This window comes from Mirounga leonina, unplaced genomic scaffold, assembly GCF_011800145.1.
Source record: "Mirounga leonina isolate KUSES-001 unplaced genomic scaffold, KU_Mleo_1.0 Mir_168, whole genome shotgun sequence".
Classification (NCBI taxonomy): Eukaryota; Metazoa; Chordata; class Mammalia; order Carnivora; family Phocidae; genus Mirounga; species Mirounga leonina.
The window spans coordinates 10,110,725-10,124,061 of record NW_023270426.1 but is presented as its reverse complement, the minus strand read 5'-3'; positions in this window follow the sequence as shown (position 1 = coordinate 10,124,061).

Here is a 13,337-nt window from a genome sequence, read left to right as displayed (position 1 = left end):
ACCTGAGCCGAAGGCAGATGCTCAACCGACTGAGCCACCCAGGCGCCCCAAGATTTTATTTATTTATTTGAGAGAGAGAATGAGATAGAGAGAGAGCATGAGAGGGGGGAGGGTCAGAGGGAGAAGCAGACTCCCCGCCGAGCAGGGAGCCCGATGCGGGACTCGATCCCAGGACCCTGAGATCATGACCTGAGCCGAAGGCAGATGCTCAACCGACTGAGCCACCCAGGGGCTCCAAAACATTCCAAATTTGTGGCAATGAATTATAAAGGCACACAAAAAGATTCAAGCTGTATCCTTCCAAATTATTACTTCTTTGTGTACCCCAAAATATATTCTTTGTATTTAAGAAACAGTCACTATTCAAAAATTTGGTTGGTTTCATAGCCACACTACATACTTTTGCTTTTGCCTCATCTGCACTAACACACACACACACACACACGCATGCACACATGTGCAGACAACTCTCACAGCACGTTGGATAAGCAGGTCACAGCGCGTATCTCCCAACTTTGAAATTTTCCACGACAGCAGACCAATGGTTTTGGAATAAATTGAATCTGTTTTTATAGAAGCTGCGTGTTTCTAAATCCCCTCCTCTGCTCAAATAGAAGCACTATGGATGCTGGGACAATTGTCAGCAAAATTTCCCCAAAGCGAAACAATTTAAGTTAAAACTCATGCCTTCCACTTTGTTCAGATTTCTTGTCTTCTGTAGTTACACCAAACAGGGAAAAGTGTTCTGTGAAATGTCTACTCAGTGATTGAATCAATTTAGGAGCCGGATTAAACAAGCGAATGAATCATGCAATAAGCCTCATACGCTGGAAAATGGGTCATCGTTCTGAAAGTAGTAAGACATCTGGAGCCAAACCAGGTTTAGGTGGTTGAAAATGTCATTTAAGTAGATTCTTTTAACTTGTTCCTGAAAAAAAAAAAAAAGTCACTGACAACTATTTGTCTTCTCAAAGACACTACTTTCAAATAGCTTTTCCCTCAAGCAGAAGAATATATTTAATTCCAGAGAAAAAGCTTTTCAGCGCCCTGAGAAATCCTTTTTGTTCAAAACTAATAAATTTTTGCTTTGTGCACAAAAGTAAAATACTTTGTCAAACTCTGTGCAGAAATCCTTTTAGCGATCTTAAAAAATACATTTGGTGCGGCCCTGGCTGATTTCTGTTATATGGGCAAAAATTTACTTTGTCAAATTATATTCTTCACAAAGCCTTTCAGCTGACTTAAAAATCCATTTTGTGCAAAACAATGACCATGCATCAGCTCGGAGTGATTGCACAGTAGTTACTTAGCCTGGCAAATGGCAGCAAAATGTCAGCTGAAATGAAAAACACACAACCCAGGGCTTATCAGGGAAAGCGCAGATGATTCATGTAGCATCATAAATAAATAACTCCGACTTTGTGTTGAGGTAGGTTGAACGGCAGAGGTTTCTTTACCGACCATCGTATGTTTCAAAGCAGTAGTGAGGGGGACACCTTACCTGGTGGTAGTGACATGTGTAAGATCAGGTATGGTGTCTTTCATGCTTATTTTTCAAGGTTGCTAAACGTGGTATTTGTGGGTGAACAGGGGAAGATCCTCTGCCCAATGACGGGCTGGAACATAAAGTATCATCGAAATAATGATAGTCATGCAGACAGAGGGTAATTTCTCAGCCCGATGCTCAGGGCTGCTGGAACCCTCTTCGGCGCTCTGGGCCTGCGTCCTCGCTACTTCTGGTTGAAGGAGTTGCATCGAGGAAGGGGTTTGGAAACATAGAAAGACAGGGTAAAACAGAGATGAAGACACTGGTCTTAACTCATGAAACACTAGCTCCTAACGGTACAATGGGGCCCTCAGCCAGCCAACAAGCGCCGTTGTATCGGGCCCCTGATGTCCCCACCTTGAAATCCATAAGGGTCCCTTGCCATTTTTCATTTTGAGGAAGGACCCTGAGAATTCTGTAGCTGGCCGTGATCAGGGTGAACCAGATCTGCTGTGTGACCTTCGCAGGCCCTAGGCGCTTCTGCCTACGTGAGCCCTTTCGCCTGTAAAAATGTTAAAAATTATATTTTACGACCACACTGGTGTAAAGAGGAATATATTAACATCTTCTTTGATCGAATTTTGGTTTTCTGATTTTAAAAGGAGCAAAAGCATTTTCACAGGCCCTGAGACTCCTGTTGACCCTAAACTGTACCTGCTGTGCCTTAATGGAGACCTTGTCCCCAGGGTGACAGCCGGTGGGGCCCGCATATCAGTGGCCCATTGCTGACCCTGCCCTCAGGTCGATGCATGCTGGTGAGGAACAAATGTGCCTCGACCTCAGTTTCGTCACTGCAAGATGGGGTCACGGTCTCTGAGTGTGTGTGTTATATAATGCGGAACATGCGGGGCCCCTTGCTGAAAGTACCAACCAAACAGCGTGGTCACTGTCAAGAAGCTTCCAGAGTCCTTAGTCTTTTTCATAAGGCCCGCAAGCGTTCTCAAGGTTCACATTGGAATCTCTATTGCTATTTCTTCCAAGCTGACTCATTTTGGGGCAACCATGTCACACCCATTAACCTCACTCCACTAGGGTTTTCGTCTTCCCTAAGCACACCGGCACCAAACACGATGATGGCTGAGCATTCAGAATTCATTGGCAGGTGACTCTTCTACCTCTAGACCCTTTTATTTCGATGCATCTTTTAACTCCATCCGTGGCAGCTTTGACTTCCTTTTACCCCTCTGAAAACCGAGGGAACTCGGCTGCCAAGTCCCCAAGGGGACTCCGGCTGCTTTGGGGTCAAACTGCATGTTTTGTGTGTTTCACTTTCCTTCTTTGCTGCCCTCCATCAAAGCTGTGCCATCTACGTGGATCTGGTGCCCGCCCACATGCAGCGTGGGCCTAGGAACAGTGGGTTCTAATGGGATTTAAGAATTCTCAATCTGTGCTCCTCAGCCCTGGCTGTGCCTCAGTGTTATTAGAGAATAGGAAAAAAAAAAATCAGATATCCCTGACTCATCATTAAACCTCCTGAGCCCAGATCTCCAGAGAATGTCTGGGCTTTTGTGCTTTTACAAAGTTGCCCAGGTAAAGCTCATATGTGGGTTGGTACCCTATCTATTCTGGGTGGCTCAGTCCATTAAGCATCTGCCTTATGCTCAGGTCATGATCTCAGGGTCCTGGGATTGAGCCCTACCTTGGGCTCCCTGCTCAGCTGGGAATCTGCTTCTCCCTCTCCTTCTGCCTACCCCCCCCAACACACACATTTATATGCTCTCTCTTGCTCACTCTCTCTTTAATAAATAAAATCTTTAAAAAACAAAACAAAAAAAAAACAGAGTTGCCCAGGTGATGCTCATATTTGGGTTGACACTCTATCTGTTCTTCCAACTAGTAAGGGAATGCAGGCATCACTGTGAAAAGCACTCCTGACTTGACTTTGTACCACATTTGGAAGAAAGACATACCAGCGAATAGACGTGAACTATGATGACCTTTATGGGAGACTTTTGTCTAATGAAATATTATCTTCTGTCTCTTTGTTGCATGCTCTTTAACACTTGGGACCATGACATGGATTTTTACTCAGTTTGAAAGGTATATTGAGAATGGTCAGTTAAAATATGGGTTGCATGGCCTGTGCTCAGTGTATTTCAGGAGCCTCTGGAAGCACCTCACATAGATCGGCACCTTCTCCGAATGGCCCAACTGAGGTGCACAGGGAAGGACCTGTGCGCCTGCCTCTGAGAGGACATGGAATACACGTGAACATGCTGTAGACGGAGAAGACCAAACATGGATTCAAACATGAGCCTCTAATCCAAAGCCAGAAGGGAGAAACTCTTGAATATGCAGTCATTGATCTGAGATTGAGCTGATTCTCACAAGAGCCGTGCTAGATAGTTTTGCTTCAATTGTCATGTTAGATGCTCAATAAACATTTGTTGTAGGTGCTTCCTAAATGCTTTCAGCCGAATGAATCACGGTAGATGAGCTTTGGGAGATGAGCATCTCCAATTCCATCTTCTGTGTTAAATAATCACCTGTTTTGATTTTGCTTCCCAAATTAAGAGATATTACACCACTTCTTTTCAAAATGGAAATGGAAAATTGAAGTTTTCCCATTTCGCAGATCTCTTGGACACTCTATGTTGGAATTTGAGACCTTTCAAAAGGCCTCTTCCGTGACCTAGAATTTATTTTGCGGCCTGTTTCACTCTTGCTGTATTCTTCAGAATGCTCTTTTAGGTTCAAACCGTGAAAGAGTTTTCATGGTAAAAAAGTTTTTTGTTTTTTTTTAAAGATTTTATTTATTTATTTGAGAGAGAGAGAGAGCACATGAGAGGGAGGAGGGTCAGAGGGACCAGCAGACTCCCCGCTGAGCAGGGAGCCCGATGTGGGACTCGATCCAGGGACTCCAGGATCATGACCTGAGCCGAAGGCAGTCGCTTAACCAACTGAGCCACCCAGGCACCCCATGGTAAAAAAGTTTTAAACATCCCTTAAAATGCCAAGATCAGTTGCTGTATACTGGCCATCCCAGGGAACGTCTCTGGTTTGAACTGCGGATGCGGGTGCCAGGTGCTCAGGGTGTCAATTGCTGTTGTCTGGTTGACAGCAACGAGACAGAAGGAATTTGGGACCTAATTTATATGGTCAATATTCCAAGAGTAGCTTCTTTCACAGACCTCTGTGTCTTAGGTCAAGGTTTTAAATTCTGAAGCCTGTTGTCTAGGATACCCTTGTAAGTGGGACCATCGTTCCTGGTGTGGTCTTTCTTAATAATGACCGATTTCTCAAGGGTTTCCAGTGACCTCAGTACTGCCCTGAACTTTCCTCTGGCCGCTCTTCTGCTGTTTCCTAACTCTTGTGTCTCAGTAGGGGTGCCCTATTGCATTTTTCACTTCGCTCTTCAACAATGGCTCTGATTTTGCAGATCCCTCAAAATCATAACAAAAGTGGCTGTAGTCATGAAGCACCCCGGATTCTCACAATTGTCTGCTTCTATGTACAAGGTATTAAAAGAACTCATCATGCAGTGTTTGTGTTTGTCCATTTCACATTCAAGTTTAAAGGCTTTCCTGCCTAACTCCAGATCTCTATTTGCAGTATATTCCATAAAGTCAGGTAGTTAAGAGAAGATCGCGTATTTACAATGCAAGACCTTGTACGTAAATTATATACTCACTCCTCATATAGTTCAAAAGGACATCTTATCAGCCTGTATGCTTTATGCCTCTCCATTAGCAGATAACAGAGAAAGAACATATTGCAGAAACAAGAAAAAATTTCTGAATGTGGGTGCTTTTCTAAAGTTGGCTTGGGATATGGTTTTAGGTATTTCAATTTTACTGGGCTTTGTCAGAAATAAATCACACCTTTAGTCATGGTCTGTGTCTCTATAATAGTTTTATATATTTAAGTGTGAGTGAATTTGATTTATTTTTCTTGTGTCCACTCAAATTACTCCATCCTATTAGTATTTATGTCAGCTAGGTTGGAGAGTGTTTTATACCTGGGCCCTGCACTGTTTTCAGATTCCAATTTTATTGTGGGTCTGTTAAAAGGTCACTTTAACCTCTCTGCAAAGTGAAGAGCATAAAGACATACAGCTTTTCTGTCACTTCAATACGCGTCAGTAAACATTCAGCTGGGCTTGCGCTGTCGTAAGTTTGCGAAAGAAAAGCTGTCTAGATACAAAGGATGACATGATGAATAATCAAAATAATTCTGAGCTCCAAATCCAAGCCTATAAGAGGTGTTGTGATGGAGAGTCCCAGGCAAAAATCACATGATAATTTCCATGTAGAAAACAGTTGCGCTGGCTTTGCCTCCTTCCCCATGATACTGTACTGAATAATGTCCTCTAGCTCTGGAGGCCCTCGGGTTACAGCCAAACATTGATTATTTGTCAGATAATGCTATCAGACTTACAAAGACATCCACAGTGCTCCTGCAAGGAAATAAATGACTCCAGCATTCTTTTTGGTGAAAAGAGAAAGAAAGAAAAAGAAAGAGAGAGAGAGGGAGGGAGGGAGAGAGAGAGAGAGAGAGAGAGAGAGAGAGAAAGAAAGAAAAAGAAAGAAAGAAAGAAAGAAAGAAAGAAAGAAAGAAAGAAAGAAAGAAAGAAAGAAAGAAAGAAAGAAAGAAAGAAAGAAAGAAAGAAAGATGGAGGGAGGGAGAAAGGAAGGAAGGAAACACAATGAGACTCACTGCAGTAAGCACTCCAAGAGTTTATAGTGGGTTGAATGTAGACTATGTTTTGATAAAATTCCAAGTCTATTGCCAATATTATTAAAAAAATTTTTTTCTCTGTATAACAAGACATTGTTTTTGCATTTCAGAGTGGGGATTGTAGGGACTTGAAATTTGTGAAGTGGGGACACCATGCCTTGTGCCGTGGTTATATCTGTTCACTCAATTTTCTCAGCAGCCATGCAAGAATAGATATTGTCCTGTGATCCAGAGGAAGAATGTGAGATCCGGAGAGGTTCAGTGAGCTCCTCAAGGTCACCTGTAAATAAGAAGTTTCTTGTCTGCAAAATCTCTGGTTCATTATCAAAAATTGTGGTTGTGTGCCTGTAGAAAATTATTACTTATGTGTGCTTTTTGCAGAATATTTGATGCCAACTGGAATTATGACCAAGTGAATCTTTTCTCTGTGGGAAGATCCGGTGGCACATGTGAGTTTGAGAACTGGGTTCTCTGCTACCATCAAAAACTTCGCTATGTCTCAGACATTCAGTCCTTGGTTTCTTGGGGGTACCCACACCCTTGAGGCATTTTTTTTTTTTGGCGTACTCTTGATGGCAATGCACTTGGGGGTGGTCTTTCGCTGTTTTGAGCCTCTCCCTTCGTTTTGAGGGATTTACTGATACATGACAAATGGGAGTCGTGAGGATTTTCTCTGTAACCGGTCACAGCTGGGGAAGATCATACTCCACATTTACATAGGATGAAAGAAATATTGTAAAAAGAAAAAAAAAGTTCCCATGAAGATAAATAAGGAAATAGCAAGCACGGGTGTCTGTTTATGGGGGAGTCTCTTCTCTCTTTAAAAGGTGGAGAATTTTCATCGGCAGGAAGCAAGGTGAAGTGCACATTCCTGCTCCTAAGGATACTTATTTCCCTCCGAGCATTAACAGGCTGCCTTTTCAGCTGTGCACTTCATGTTCACTTGCTTTAACAAGATTTACACAGTCCTAACTCACTTATTAAAGGCTTCAAAAGTGTTTTAAGGCAAAGATCTTCAAAAGCAAAACGCATGTCTCAGCCCTCAGTCTCATGCCTACTGCATGAGGTTCACTGATTTCAATATGCGTGCTGGAGTCGAAAGGTGCCTGCAAGGTCTCTCTAATTCTTCAAGTTCTGATATCTGCTCTATTGCTTTCTTTAATTCCTTGTATTGGACCCCCCACCCCCCGGTATTATATTACGATAACGCTTTTTGAAAGTTTTGCAGAAGACAATTTGAGAATTAATGGATGTTAGATTTTTCAGTGCCTGGTGAGCGGGGAGAGGAAGAAAGAGAGGGAGATGTGGGTGTGGACATAGAAGAATCTAGAAGGAGATGCCTGGAACGTGGTGCAGGCTAAAAGCAGAGGGTTAAATCTTACCGGCAGCCTTGCGAAATGTGTTTAGAGGTGGCAGGAATTAATTCCTGTGATCAGCAAACTGTAAATAAGAAACTCTGAAGTGTAAGGGTAATGAAGCAAGGGAAAAAACATTTCTCTAAAGAAAAGCACTCACTAAGCTCATTTGACCACTTAACTCTTGCACTCAGCACTTTAGAAAACCCTACACCAAGCTCTATTTGTTTTTTCACCAGAGAAATAGATGAGACAACTTATATGAACTAAAAGATTTTTTAAATATTGATTTGAAGAAATACAGAAATAAAGAAAAGGGAAATAGTCTTTTTCTGGGCAGCTCACACTTCCGCATTCTGATCTGCATTACTGTTATGAGAAATATTTTCTAGAGATGGCATATTATGTAGACAGTGGGAAGAGAAACACCTGGGACATGAACAGTTTGCATACACTTACCTCTCTTAATATCATTAAGCAGGACAACCAGTGACACCACGCTAGAGATGAACTAACCAGCGCTTCATCTCCCGTTGCCAAGGACTGCATGATGAACTCTGCAGTGACCCAAATTTATTACAGAATAGTGCTCATTGCTGTTGTATCGAACACTCTGTGGCAATTACAGCACATTACGCAGAGGAACCGATCTCAAGGGGGGAATGTCTAGTCTTTTAATCAAGTACTGGAAAAGTCAGGGTGTATAAAAATCACCGTGCAAAATGTATCTATATATCTATATATCTATCTATATCTATATCTATCTATCTCCCGTCTGTGCATGTGCATCTGTATCTGATAACAGTCCTAATTTTGGCCAGAAACCGCTTTTATTTTATACAGAAGTCATGAAGGTCCAATGCCCTCACTTCATCTTTGTTCTACTGAAGTCCAATTTTTTTTCTTCTGTTCTCAGATTTCAGGAACTTAGAAGCTCAGGAAGTTACACAAAATGAAATAAGCACTTGAAAGAATATTTTATTTTATATGTTTGGTTCTTTTCATTTTTCCAAGAACTACTCTTTTCTTTTCCTTACCTACCTACCCATCCATCCATCTATCTATCTATCTGAACAGTAAGGGCTTTTCTAGTTTTCAGCAATTTGATTAGCTGCACATACCCAATGACATCATTCCAAAGGACATATTTTAGTATTTAGTGGAAACAGGAAAGCTCACGCTACAAGCATGCTGAATCTGATAAGTCATTGATTGGTTGTAATGGATGGGAGGAAAGCTTGTATAAACACAGAGCTAGAAGACACTATTAACATGCTTTATAGGAGAAACAAGCAATTGTTTTACACAGTTCCTTGAAATATCTTCTAAGAAAAGATTAAGAATTAGAAATTTGGGTCACAAATAAATCGAGTCAGTGCAGTTAAAGTTTATCAAGAAGCTTGGTGCAAAACAGTGGGAAGAAGAAAGGAAATAAAAGAGGTAAGAGGGACGAAAGAAAAGCCTGGAAGAAAGGCACAGGTTAGGTCTTGCACTCACAAGCCATCGTTAGCAGTTTGCTTTTGTTGGCTTGGGGTAGGTTATAAATAATCTCTAGTTTCCAAAGTCATTTGCCATGGTAAAATCAGTTTGTATGGGTCATCAAAGCCTAAAAAAAGAACACTCAGTTATTTTAAACTTAGTAATTATCCTGATCATAACATTTCAGAGCTCCTCATTTTTGTCTTTTTTATGGTAAAGGCATTCACTATCTGAAAAGGCTAAGTAAAAGATATCATATTTGAAAGACCCACATTTGCCTCTTAAGAAGAATGTGGCATCAGTGAGGGACATCCAGCAAACCCACAGCAACTGTCTTCTCAGCAACTCCTGGGGAGAATACCTACGTCTTTGTGACATTTTTGGTCAGAAGTACTGGGCCTGTGACGTCAGGATACTTCCGGTTTATATCGTCCTTGTGGGTGTCTGGATCTCTCCCACACTCGCGTAATACTCAGTAGATACTCGCGTAATACTCAGTAGATGCTCACAAAGACAAGGACATATGGAGGGGTATTTAAAGGTTTCGTGTCTCATTCCAGTCACACCGCTAGGGCCTCTGAAATGCACCTGGGGAGCTGGGACCCAACACTTTTGTGAAATGTCAGCAATATGATTTTAAGCCCTTAAGCTAATGCAGCTCCATCAATATTTCTTTACTCCAGCGTATGGATTTCCACTCCTTGGACCTGCAATCAGAGGGAATTTACATCTCCCACCATGGTCAATTTTTACTACCAATTGTGCATGTCTGATTTTGTGAGGTACTAAACAATCTATTGACAAATTAGATCAGTAGAACACCATTTTAGTAGGAGAGAGATTGGTTCTTGCTGTAATTTATAAGCTCACTCTTTCCCACTTCACCCTTTCTGGAGTGTTAAATAAAGGCGGACAGACGTACATTGCAGAGCAGTGAAAGAAATGAGATGTCAGCGCGGTGGATGGGGCAGGGTTGGGGAGGGAACCTAAAAACCACAACAGATATTTCAAAGTAAAATCTATGACAGAAGATGGGAAGGTCTGTAGAGAGCTTGAAATTAAATAAGATGGACTAACAGAGATGGAAAGATCTACAGGAAGGGAACTGCAGACCCAGCATCAGGGAGGCATTTTTCTGATAGCAGTGGAAGCGAGAACTGGAGACAGGCCTATTACAGGAGAAAGGGAGAGACAAATGAAGCCATGGAAAAAGACACATACACCCAAGTGTGTGTGAACAGTCCCCCAAGAAAGATAGCAAAGTCAGAAAGCCCTCACCACTACAGACAAGCTGGAGAGCGCTTTGCCATTATGGAGTCTTTACAGAGTCCTTCCTATTCAGAAAGGGCTTTTTATTTTGTTTTTCTCAAATGTAGACTCCTGGGGGGAACAATTAGTATTATTATCTGGCTAGGTGCCCTACCTTTTGGGGTCCTTGGAGTACAACTCTATACCATGTACTTGCGAATGGTTTCCCCCAGAATCAGGCAATCACCCCCCTGGGGTCTCACTGGTCTTCCTGATCCTTCTGGATGGCTCTCCTTACTTTTCAGTGTCCATCCAGACCTTTGCTGTGGTGGGTTCTTCATTCAGCCTGCCCTCATCCCACTTGGGGGAATGGAATAAAGCCATCAAATAACATAAAGTTCAATCATGCCTCCTCTCTGAGATCTTCCCCCATTCTCTTCATGCCCTTTCTTCCAGAAGGGGGTCAATCTTTCTTCCTCCATTATACAGCACAAGATCCATTGGAGGGTCTAGGATTTCTGCAGGAAGGGGCTTAAAGGTAGCAAACTGGAAGAGAGGACAAACTATACTTGTGCAGTAAGCATGCGACTCTTACTGATGTCGTGAATGTCCAATGAAGGTTTTAGGATTGGTGAAGATTATATGGAGGGCAAAGGTGCCTCCATGATAGCTTCGGCAGCACCAAGTGTGAACTGTGGGGTTTACAGCCTATAAAACATACGTAAAGGGCCTTTCTAGAACTGAAATGAGTTTTATCTTTTTATCTTTCATAGAATGTAACAGAATGTAATGCTTTTCGCTTAGGGTTGCTGAAAATAGAAAATAAGTTTTGAGCACATTTTGAAAATATTAATGTTCAAAAACATTAATTCTTTGCATAAAGCATTAAGCTCAATCAAGTTTTTGGGCAAGTGAATTTCAAATCTTTTCTATTTTTATTTTTTTTTTATAATTTAACCAAAAATAGTTTTTCTCTGGGCCCCCCATCTCTCTCTCTCTCTCTCTCTCTCAATCTCTCTCATTTTAGGACATTGATAAAAACTGAACCCTGAAAACAGTTTCTTAGGCAGGATGCCCAAAGTTTTCAGAACCACATTTTGTTACATGGGCAGACAGAGAAATAGAGACTATGAAGAATTTTTTTTTTTATGTAACCTTTATGTGTGGAAAATTTATTTTTGACCTTCTGTTTTTCACAAGAGATACAAAGTCTAGAGCTTACATGCAAATATTACTAGTGACTGCTAACTTAACCAGATCGAAAGATAAGGGATTTGCATCAAAAGAAAATGCATATCCTGTCAAATATCTGCCCAGCCAACTTGTCATATATAGTAGTCTCTGAAGCTGATGGAGGGGATTGCCATTTCTTATACCAGGTGTATTAGGATTCTCCAGAGAAACAGAACCCATAGGATATATAAGAATATATAAAAAGAGATTTATAATGAGGGATTGGCTTATATGGCTACAGAGGTCAAGAAGTCTCACAATTTGTCCTCCTCAAGCTTGAGGACCAAGAAAGGTGGTGTGGTTCCAGTTCAAGCCTGAAGGGCTGAGAGACAGGGGAGCCAATGGTGTAAGTCCCAGTCTGAGTCCAAAGGTCTAGGAAGCAGGAGTAGCAGTGTCTGAGGGTAGGACAAGATGGATGTCGCAACACAAGCAAATTTACCCTTCCTCCACCTGTTTGTTTTATTTGGGCCTTCAGTGGATTGGATGATCCCAATCTATGCTGGTGAGGGCAGGTCTTTGTTCAGTCTACAATTTAAATGTTAATCTCTTCCAGAAATACCCTCACAGACACATTCAGAAAAAATGTTTTACCAGCTCATTGAGTATCCCTTAGCCCACTGAGTTGACACGTCAGATTGACCATCACACCAGCCCAGGAAATGACTCAAATGTGTGGAGCCAGGATTGAATTTGCAGTTGGAAAACCCAGCTGAGCTCTGGCTGCTATCACTATAAGCAAATGAGGTATGGGTCTTTCATATCTGAATCTTCAGGATATAATCACTTGATTTGATAACTATAAAATGCAAGGTGCTGGCTCCTGCTCTTCACTCATCTCCCCAAGCAGTAGAGATATTTCTACTCTGGGTCTAAGATCTGTAGTAATTGGGACAGAAAATCAAACAGCAACCCTTTGGAGCAAGAACGTTGGTTGACTCACTCTTTTTACTCCTTATGCGACATTTGCTGTCCCAGTGTTGACATTTAAATTTTTCACTTACAATTAGAGTGGGCTTAAATGTAGCAAACTGGAAGGGTGGACAAACTCTACTTGTGCAGCAAGTGATGATCAAAGAGCAGTGACCATGTTGCACCCTTACACACCCCCATTCCGTGAAGTGTTCTTCTTGTACCTGACTTCCCAAGTCCCTCACCCACTCGTGGTCATATGTCTTAAGACCCTACCTGTATGTCTACCTTTGTCCCAATGTCTCAGCTGCCTTCTCAGACCCTGCCTTGCATCTGTCACTCTACCTCTGGATACCTGACTCCTCTCTCTGAACATTGGTCCAATAGCCCCATCACTATATTTTATGTCACTTAGTTATATTTTCTTTGTTGTACTTAAACATTGCTTAATATTTTCTTATTGGTTTGTTTCTTGCCTCTCTTCCCCACCCCCAACCCCCAACTAAAATGTAAGGGCCATGATTTGGGGGGCCGTATTTTTCTTATTCTTTATTCTATCTCCAGTATGTAGAACAACATGGCTCAGTAACAGTTTAGTGAAAGAATCAGCACTGTACTGGGAAATGAGTCAAGCTCCTCACTGGCTTTTTGCTTGAAGTTTTGAGTATTGACTTTCTGTACACCTTGGGGAAGTGTTACTTCGTGGATTTGGGGCACTAACAGCTTATGTGAACACTGCCTGGAGAGTGAACTACACTTGGATGCCAAGACAAACCTCGGAGCATCCACCACCAGTTAAGCCTTAGCCAGCTTAGATGGCTCTTGGGCCAGCTTCCTTTCTAGTAGGAAACATCTAGTCCAGGGTCAATGACAGGGTCTAGTCCAGATTA